Here is a 9,650-nt window from a genome sequence, read left to right as displayed (position 1 = left end):
CTTAAGAACGGATGAAAATTCTCAATTGGGGTGAACAAATAAATTTTGAACTCTCAATGTATGGTATCTGCAAATAATCGAATGCTTGTGATCTCCATCGTTTTTCTCAATATGTTGTAATTCCTACCCAACACTTCTCATCCTTTACTTAATAAGTTCATGAACACTCATGCATGATATAACATCATCACCACAGATATATCTGCAATTCTTCACCACAGATATATCTGCAATTCTGTAGGAAGATTCTAATATTTACCATTCTATGATTGGACCATGTCTACGGATAATGATTATTCTAATATCTGTGCAAGCATGCACTACATACGCAGCTATGTGCTTACAAAATTCATCAGTCACTAAGACTATAAGTTACAAGTGAAGGAGACTACACTTCATGCATGTAATGCAGTATAAGGTTACATGGCATATTATATATTAGGTTAGTTGCGATACACATAATATAATATGTATGTACCTTGTCCACCTCATCTACTGACAAATCTCGAACTTCAATGAACTTTCTGATCAATTCAAGGTCTCCCTGACTAGCAGCATGGTGGAATGAAGATATCTCTTCCTAATAAGCACATATTATAGAATGATGATGTCACATCATACTCACTCGTATGGTGTTACAAGGAGTTCACTTAAATGCATAAAGTCAAAAGCATGGAAATCAATCAAACACTGCTCGGGGCATTTATAATTTCTTCAGCTTTTTTCCTATCTGGTTTGTTTCTGTGCTTGTTAGATAGAACCACAAACCAACCAGGTTTTTCCTATTAATTTGCATAGAAGTAAACTGGATACTGTATGCGTAGCATCATGTGATCATGAGACTGGAAACAAATAGCTACTCCATGAATGGCTATCTGGGAATATCTACAAACACTGCATTGTTGATATAATCGGAACCTTAATTGATAAGTAAATAATTAATTATATAGACTTTTGTAAGGTTACAGGTTTTGCAGTAATGTGGCTATATTCTAAATGGTAATCAAAACTAATGATAATAAAATTAATATGAATGAATGAACGAACAATCGATCAATCAAATAATACAAGTTCATATAACTGTCATAATGAAATCACAATGCAGGGTGGAGCCTTGTACAAAAGATTGATCATTTGCAATTGCCTGACACTCTTTGCTATACGGTGATCAATAAGACAAAACAGCATTACAGCTTGCAAAAGGTTGCACATACAATCATCACCAGTTCATCATATGACAGTAGAAAAAGTGGGAGTTACAGTAGCTATCCTCAAATAGAAGAGGTCTATCCTCAAAAAGGCAAATATTCCCAATGACACCAACGACTTCAGAAGCCACACTCCAGAAAAATAAACCCTTCGAACCACCAATGAACTAGAAGTATAAGATGAATGCAAGCGTATGGACAAAGAGATTCACTTGAGATAGCTACCTACAGGCAACGCAGCAACAGCATGACAGAAGTCAAGGAGTGAAAATGTAGTATTACACGCTAGTGGAGAGTGGAGAAAGGTAAAGGTCATGAAGAAAGTTGCTGAATGATCTTGTCTGATGCAAACAGATGGTGGGAAAGGGTACAAAAGGAACCAAAGCATTTTGGAGCAACCGAGCTATGGAAGGACTAAACATGCATCATGTTAAATGTCTCTAGACCAGTTATCCATACACATTATCCAGTCATATTATCCAGTATAGAAACCACCACTGATTGGAATGTGTAAATCAAGGAAGTATACAACTACTGCATCTGCCAGATGTAATGGGATCACCAATACCAGGAGCCCGCAAGTCATGCCATCTTATAAGCTCCTGTCAATACAGAGACGGTGCCCAGTGTCTGAGCAAAAGATAACCACCCCTGGCTACAAAATCAAGCCACCTCATGTGATGATTGAAAAATATATATAACATATCAACATCTTTTGATTTATTGCAATTAGGCTTGATTTAGTCCTCACATTTGGGTTGTATAGCTACCCTTTATAGAGGGAAATGTTAGTGATGTAATTATTAAGATGCATGTGTGTAATGAAACTGTTTGAGATTATGTTTGTCTACATGTACAGTAATTGAATCCATTACACGTCTGAACAATAATAATAATACATGTACATTGTGTAGTAGTTACACTGTACATGTATATAGTATGTATAAGTCATTGTATTATTCTAAAGCGTTTCAAGGCCAATTCGATTAATAAACAGCTGAGTTGTTTACCCTTCACTTGGCCATGGTATATCACTCAGTATACCAGTGAGATATTCTAGCAATTACACTTAAAGCAAACATGAATGCAACATAAGACATAATAATAAACCATACGTATAGTTACGTATGTACGTGCGTATGTATTTACCACCTACAGACAAGACAAATGCTATACAGTACAACACAAATATGAAGTTACGTACTTACTAGCTAGCTAACTGTGAACTAGCTATATAGCTTCAGAATGCAGATGTGTGTAAAGTAACCAGTTGTAATATACAACCCTAGTATTTCAAGTACTTTAAGGGAAAAGTGTGACCATAAAAACTGATTCACCTAGCTAGCTACATATATAGCTAATAATAGCTACAGTGTCTCACTCTCTATTGAAACCATCAATAAATTAGTAGCTAGATATATACAGTGTAGCAGAACCGGATGAATTAGAGTTGTGGCTAACTGATCAGGTCGGGTGTCCATATGATGGAAACCACTACTTAAATTGGGGGTTAAGGGACCCTGTAAGATTGGCAAGAACTGTCAGGACCAGTTTACAGGGGACACCCTTCAAAATCATGATCAGCAGCTGAAAAGATCGAGTCGACAAAATGCCGTAATATCCATACTAGACAGCTCATGCAGTGGAGTCTACGTAGCTAGTGCGTATAGTGCTGGCTGGCTTGCTGCGTATAGCTAACTACTGTAACATTGATTATGATGTACTATACTAGTCTACTACTACTCACCGAAGTACGATTCATCGCTCACTAGGCGACTGAAATGAACCCAATCAGAGTCTTGGTTGTTGACACTGAGTGAACCAGCTACTAAAATAGCGTCTGGCGTATGAGTGCCAGCAAGCGAGGTAACAGGCTAGCTATAGCTACATAAAAAATGAATCCTTGTGTTGTTTTGACAATTTTATACACACCATTTCAGCGCTTGCATTCCAGAAGAATTTAAAACCATACAGAGGTCATGATAATTGCTCCATGCCAATATAGCAATGGCTTCCATCAGTCATTTAATACTACTGAATTGTCAATTACTAGCACGTGTGTGGTTATGAGGTTTTATTCTTATCAAGACACACGATAGTGTGTCGTGCGGCCCAAGAAGCCGGCGCGCCACACCGTGAGTATATTAACTGGAAGAAAGAAAACGCAATTTTCACACCTATGTAGCTCTGTGATCCCTTATCCGATTGGATTCAAGACACACGATAGTGGCCCAAGAAGCCGGCGCGCCACATCGTGAGTATATTAACAGGAAGAAAGAAAACGCAATTTTCACACCTATGTAGCTCTGTGATCCCTTATCCGATTGGAACCAAATTTGCTAGAAACGTGCCGCCCAGTTAGGGGAGTCTACATACCAAATTTGAAGAAAATCGCTCCAGCCATTTCCAAGATACGAGCGAACAAAATTTCGTTTTAATTTCTTCGTTTTTTCTTCTTCATCTTCTTCATTTCGCACACTTCGCAAAATTCGCCATAAAACACGAATACGTGCTCGGATTGGGCTGAAATGTGGCACATTTAAAGGGCTCATTAAGGCGGATCTCCGTACCAACTTTGGTAGGAATCCGATGAACATCCACGGAGTTATGACTGATTATTTGCGTAAAATAAGGTCGAAGGTCTGTCACGCCTACAGGGTAAACCCCTTGGAGGAATCAGTTGAAAATTGATATGTAGATGGAGCAACCATCGTAGGAGTGCCTTTTTGTGGTTTGAAAGGAATCGGGATAAAGACCATGGAGATATGACACAAAACCCAACCTGTGTCAAAATTACGCGATCGATTTTTATGAATAAAAAAACTATTAGTTTTCGTGTCTACCAGGAAAACCGCTTAGAGCAACGAGCTAAAAATCAGTATGTAGCTGGAATAATCATCATAGAAAGTTTTTGCAGTAGTACAGAAGAATCGGATTACAAATCACTGAGTTATGATTCGAAAGGCAACTACGTGCAGCAAATGCGAGATCGAGATACTCTAATAGAACAGTCACCCTAATAAAGCATTCAACTGCATTTATAACTTACTCAGTTATATTACATTGCAAGTTATTCTGTAGGGAATTCAGCTACAAACAAGTCACCCTGTAGTCAGATCAGCTAGAAGAAGTTACCTTGTAGAGAGTTCAGCTACAAAGAAGCCATCATGTAGAGAGTTCAGCTCAAATAAATCACCCTGTAGAGAATTCAACTTCAAACAAATTGCCCTGTAGAGAGATCAGCTAGAAGAAGTTACCTTGTAGAGAGTTCAGTTACAAAGAAACAATTGTGCAAAGAGTTTAGCTGCAAACAAATCACCCAGTAGAAAGTTCCGCTATGAACAGATCACACTGTAGAGAGAAACAAGTCATCCTGTAGATAGATCAGCTAAAAGAAGTCACTTTGTAGAGAGTTCAGCTACAAAGAAACTACCATGTAGAGAGTTCAGCTGCAAACAAATCACCCTGTAGAAAGATCAGCTAGAAGAAGTTACCTTGTAGAGAGTTCAGCTACAAACAAATCACCCTGTAGAGAGCTCAGCTAGAAACAAGTCGCCTGTAGAGAGTTCAGCTAGAAGAAGTTACATTGTAGAGAGTTCAGCCACAAAGAAACTACCATGTAGAGAGTTCAGCAGCAAACAAATCACCCTGTAGAGAATTCAGCTACAAACAAATCACCCTGTAGAAAGATCAGCTAGAAGAAGTTACCTTGTAGAGAGTTCAGCTACAAAGAAACTACCATGTAGAGAGTTCAGCTGCAAACAAATTGCCCTGTAGAGAATTCAGCTACAAACAAATCACCCTGTAGAAAGATCAGCTAGAAGAAGTTACCTTGTAGAGAATTCAGCTACAAACAAATCACCCTGTAGAGAGTTCAGCTAGAAACAAGTTACACTGTAGAGAGATCAGCTAGAAAGAAGTCACCCTGTAGAGAGTTCAGCTAGAAGAAGTCACATTGTAGAGAGTTCAGCTACAAAGAAACCACCATGTAGAGAGTTCAGCTGCAAACAAATTGCCCTGTAGAGAATTCAGCTACAAACAAATCACCCTGTAGAAAGATCAGCTAGAAGAAGTTACCTTGTAGAGAGTTCAGCTAGAAACAGGTCGCCCTGTAGAGAGATCAGCTAGAAACAAGCCACCCGTAGAGAGTTCAGCTAGAAGAAGTTACATTGTAGAGAGTTCAGCAGTTTAGCTGCAAACAAATCGCCCTGTAGAGAATTCAGCAACAAACAAATCACCCTGTAGAAAGATCAGCTAGAAGAAGTTACCTTGTAGAGAGTTCGGCTACAAACAAATCACCCTGTAGAGAGTTCAGCTACAAACAAGTCATCCGGTAGAGAGATCAGCTAGAAGGATCACCTTGCAGAGAGGTCAGCTACAAAGAAATCACCCTGCTTCATCTTTTCTTCTTCCTGTAGTAAAGAAAAAATGACAGGTTAAAAAGCCCTAAAGCCGGCCATAGGCTGGCTTTGGGGTATACAAATACAAAAAGAAGTGAAATCTAATCCAAAACAGCCAAGCTGTAAAAAAAGTGTGCGGCCCTGAGAAAGGCTATGGTGAAAAAAGATGTGAAATCCAAGGTGGTGGCCAAGAAATGGCTGTGATGGTAGGTTAATGGTAAAAATTTTAATAACAACAATTCAGGTGAATTTGGTGCCGCTTGGTCTTGGCACAAAATTCACCTGAATTGTCGTTATTAAAATTTTTACCATTAACCTACCATCACAGCCATTTCTTGGCCACCACCTTGGATTTCACATCTTTTTTCACCATAGCCTTTCTCAGGGCCGCACACTTTTTTTACAGCTTGGCTGTTTTGGATAAGATTAAGATTATTGGACAGTCAGAATAACTGATATGTCCAGGTAGTTGCATGTGTAATCACACACAGAGCCGAAGTGACGATATTAATGACATCAAAAGCTGCAGTATTTATTATAAATCAATCTCAATTATCTCATCATCAAGATTGGGGTGGCTAAAGAACTCCTTAAAAACATGCTGCAGTAGCTATAGGAGTAAGACACCTGCATGTAAATCTGAACTTTGAGGCTTTGGCAGCTAGCTAGCAATGAAGTTGTTGTCAACAATGATGATACACATGGTTAGCTATAAAGTTCTCCAGCTAGGCCTTTGTTCATATCCATGTCCTGTAACTTCTCAAAACCGGTGCTGAGACTGTGTCAGATGGTAAGGAGTTCCACTCATTAACAACCCTCTGAATAAAGAAATTTGCTCTCAGTTGCAGTCTAGTTTGTTTTTATAGAGTTTAAACTTCTTGTGTGGTGTACAGGCTATAGGATTTTGTGTAAAATATTCAGAACAGTCAATATTATAGTAGCCGTTAAATAGTTTATAAGCCTCGGCATTTTCTTTGATACTATGTAGTTAGATTTCTAACTCTCTCAGTCTGGATCCATATAAAGTTTAGGTAATTGGGGGACAAACTTGGTCACTCTTCTTTGCATCTTTTTCATGGTGTCAATGTCTCTGGTTAGGTATGGATGCCAAAGTTGGACACAATACTCCAGGTGAGGTCTTATACAACACAGTAAAAAAAATACTGGCAAGTAGTGAACAAATAGTGAATGTCATTGTACATTTAGTGACCGTCACTAAGAATTTGTTCACTATTTGCCACAGTATTCACTACACTTACTTTTTTACAGTGCATGAACTCTTTAGAAGTCATCATAAATGTCTCCTATAGTAATCTTGTCGTACTGGCAGCAACTTGATCACAATATAAATGGAGAGGTGGACCATAATGCCTATGGGTCTTTCCCAAAGTTAACTTAACACAATTCTATTTGACCTGGGAGAATTATCTATGTTGATGTTAATGTTGTGATAGTAAAGCTATATGAAGGCGGACACTGTGTATATTCTAGGATAGCAAGAAATTCATCGTCATCTGAAAAATGGTAGCTATCAATTGCAGCATCCAGTACTTCTTTGTAAGCTATGGACTTGATATCATCTTTAAGATTACACTGCTCACGGATCTCTGAACTTAATACACTGCATAGGCACTCAGCATATTTGCAATCTGCTAAATTCAACAGTACTCTAGATATCCTGAACAGCTAGCATCATCCTCTAAATCATGATGGCCAGCAACAAAGTCACTACTGGAAAAAGAGCTTTTTATTTTACTCCATCATAGATGCAACAATTGAGGTATAGCCAGATACCCAGACTGACAGACAAGATCATTCAGTTGCTGATCATGCACAACTAACTCCTATACATGTACCTCATCATTTCAGCCCATGTACATGTCACCAAAAACTGTTAACTTTGGACTGAAGGAGGCACATTGTGAGCTGTATCTATGGACTGGCAGTGGCTTGGCCCAGTATAGACAGTGTGAGTGTGAGGACTTGCCAATGCCAGACACTGTGGAATTGTGTTAGTGTTGATACAATTGCTGATGACTGTTCGGATTGTTGGACCACATGTACAGTATGCAAAGCTGACTCTCTTTGTGTAGAAATTAATGTTTGCAACTTAATTTATGTGCTGGTCACATTTTCTTACCACTTGTGGTACTTTAAGCAATTTCTGATTTTCTGCCATGTCTCTATCTGTCCATCCTTTCTGTAATAGATAACAAATGTAACAACTATAATGATTATTATTACTCATTAAGTAACCCAGGTAGTAGGGCATCAGCCTGGTGATCAAACGGTCCAGGGTTTGATGCCCGGGCCAGGGACTTACTGTTACTGTTGTTTCCGTGAGCAAGAAACTGTACTCCCTTTGCTCCAGCCACCAGCTGTTAAACCAAGAGCATATCTAGTTGTATAGGTGCAATTCAAGGCACAACTGAAGAGCAGCCTACTTGGCTGATGATGCATGTCATCCCTGTAAAAGAATTAATGAGGAAGACCCTTCTTAGCTAGTATTTGTGACCAGATTTGTGAAAAGGAGTTCTTCCACACACATCCAAAATTCTAAATTACCAATTTTAACAACTCATAACTTAAGACTAGCTGGAAAAAGCCAACAACTTGAAATTTGGTCAATTGTGAGCAACTACACTAGTACTGTAGTTTAATAGGTGGAGGTTTGTGTAATTCTCAGCTTGAATGCCAAGCTATAGCCTTGCAAATTCATCGAAAATTACCAGATGTGTGTGGAAGACACCCTTTCACAACTCCGGTCAAATTTATGTGCAAATAACAGTAACAATAGTTGTTTCTGTTTGCACATTTGCAAGTGAAAAGAAAACAAGCCAGCTATGTAGTAAAGATAATGTGCTTAAACAAAAAAATACTATTGAATCACTTGAAGTACAAATTTACTTTAGACCACTATAAACCAGCATGACTATAAAGTAGGGATGAAAAGTGGTGAGCTCCTTTGCTTAAGCACATTTTATAGTAACGATCCTTGCTAACTTATATTGTCCTCACACTTGTGGATCAACTTACATAACATCATTAGTGAATTTATATAATGAATGGCATTAGAAGTATGACACTATAATTGTACAACAAGTGTATGTAAATTACTTTGCAATTTACTGATAAGCAATGTAGTCATTCTGTGTAGTTTTAGACCACAAATTTACTTACTCCTGGTCCAACTGTTGCTATTGGAGCAGTAATGCAAAAGTTGTGGATAATTTTAACATGAAGTCATGGGTGTGCTACTGCAAATTGACACCTTGCTCCTTCAGCAAAAAGAACTGATAGGACACAAAGGATTAGCATGCTTTGCATATACAGTGGTATGCCAAAAGAAATGAGTCTAGTATGGTTTTTGACATATTTTTCTTTCCAGCAATTGATATTTTACTTAACTTTTGTTCATAATTAATGTGTTTGGACAGAACATCTCAAGATCAAAAGAATGAGTAACTGTTATTAAACATGCATGCAGTTCGTATTGCATATTGCTATAATTTTACCTTGTGTGAACACTATTTCCATCTCTTTTCTGCAAAATGTGCAAAATTTATGTTATGGTAAAATCTACATGCCACGATATTCACTACACATGCTTACAGTGCACACATACACAAACACACACACACACACACACACACACACACACACACACATACACACACACATACATGCATGCATACGCACTATAGTATGTACAAGTTGAGCTGGATCACAGCTAAAAATTAAAAGTGGATTTTCTCAAGCGAGTTAACATTTCAACCAACCATATGATTAGTGGTGACAGCAAAAGTGTCAACAATAGACACGTATGGTTTGGCTCCATTACAACTTCGGGAAAGAGTCGTAATAGACACTGCACTTTTACGGTTTCCCCATAGGAAATGTATGGTGAAAATTTTGATTGACTGTAAATATTGTGTCAGATATTTGAAAAAAAAAAAGATTTTGAAATATTTTTAACGGGTCAAGTAATACTATAAATGAACCAAATTTCAAGATCATGTATAATAATTGCATCCATGAGATA

This window comes from Dysidea avara, chromosome 4 (assembly GCF_963678975.1).
Source record: "Dysidea avara chromosome 4, odDysAvar1.4, whole genome shotgun sequence".
Classification (NCBI taxonomy): Eukaryota; Metazoa; Porifera; class Demospongiae; order Dictyoceratida; family Dysideidae; genus Dysidea; species Dysidea avara.
The sequence above is the reverse complement of the archived record's forward strand: the minus strand, read 5'-3'. Positions refer to the sequence as shown.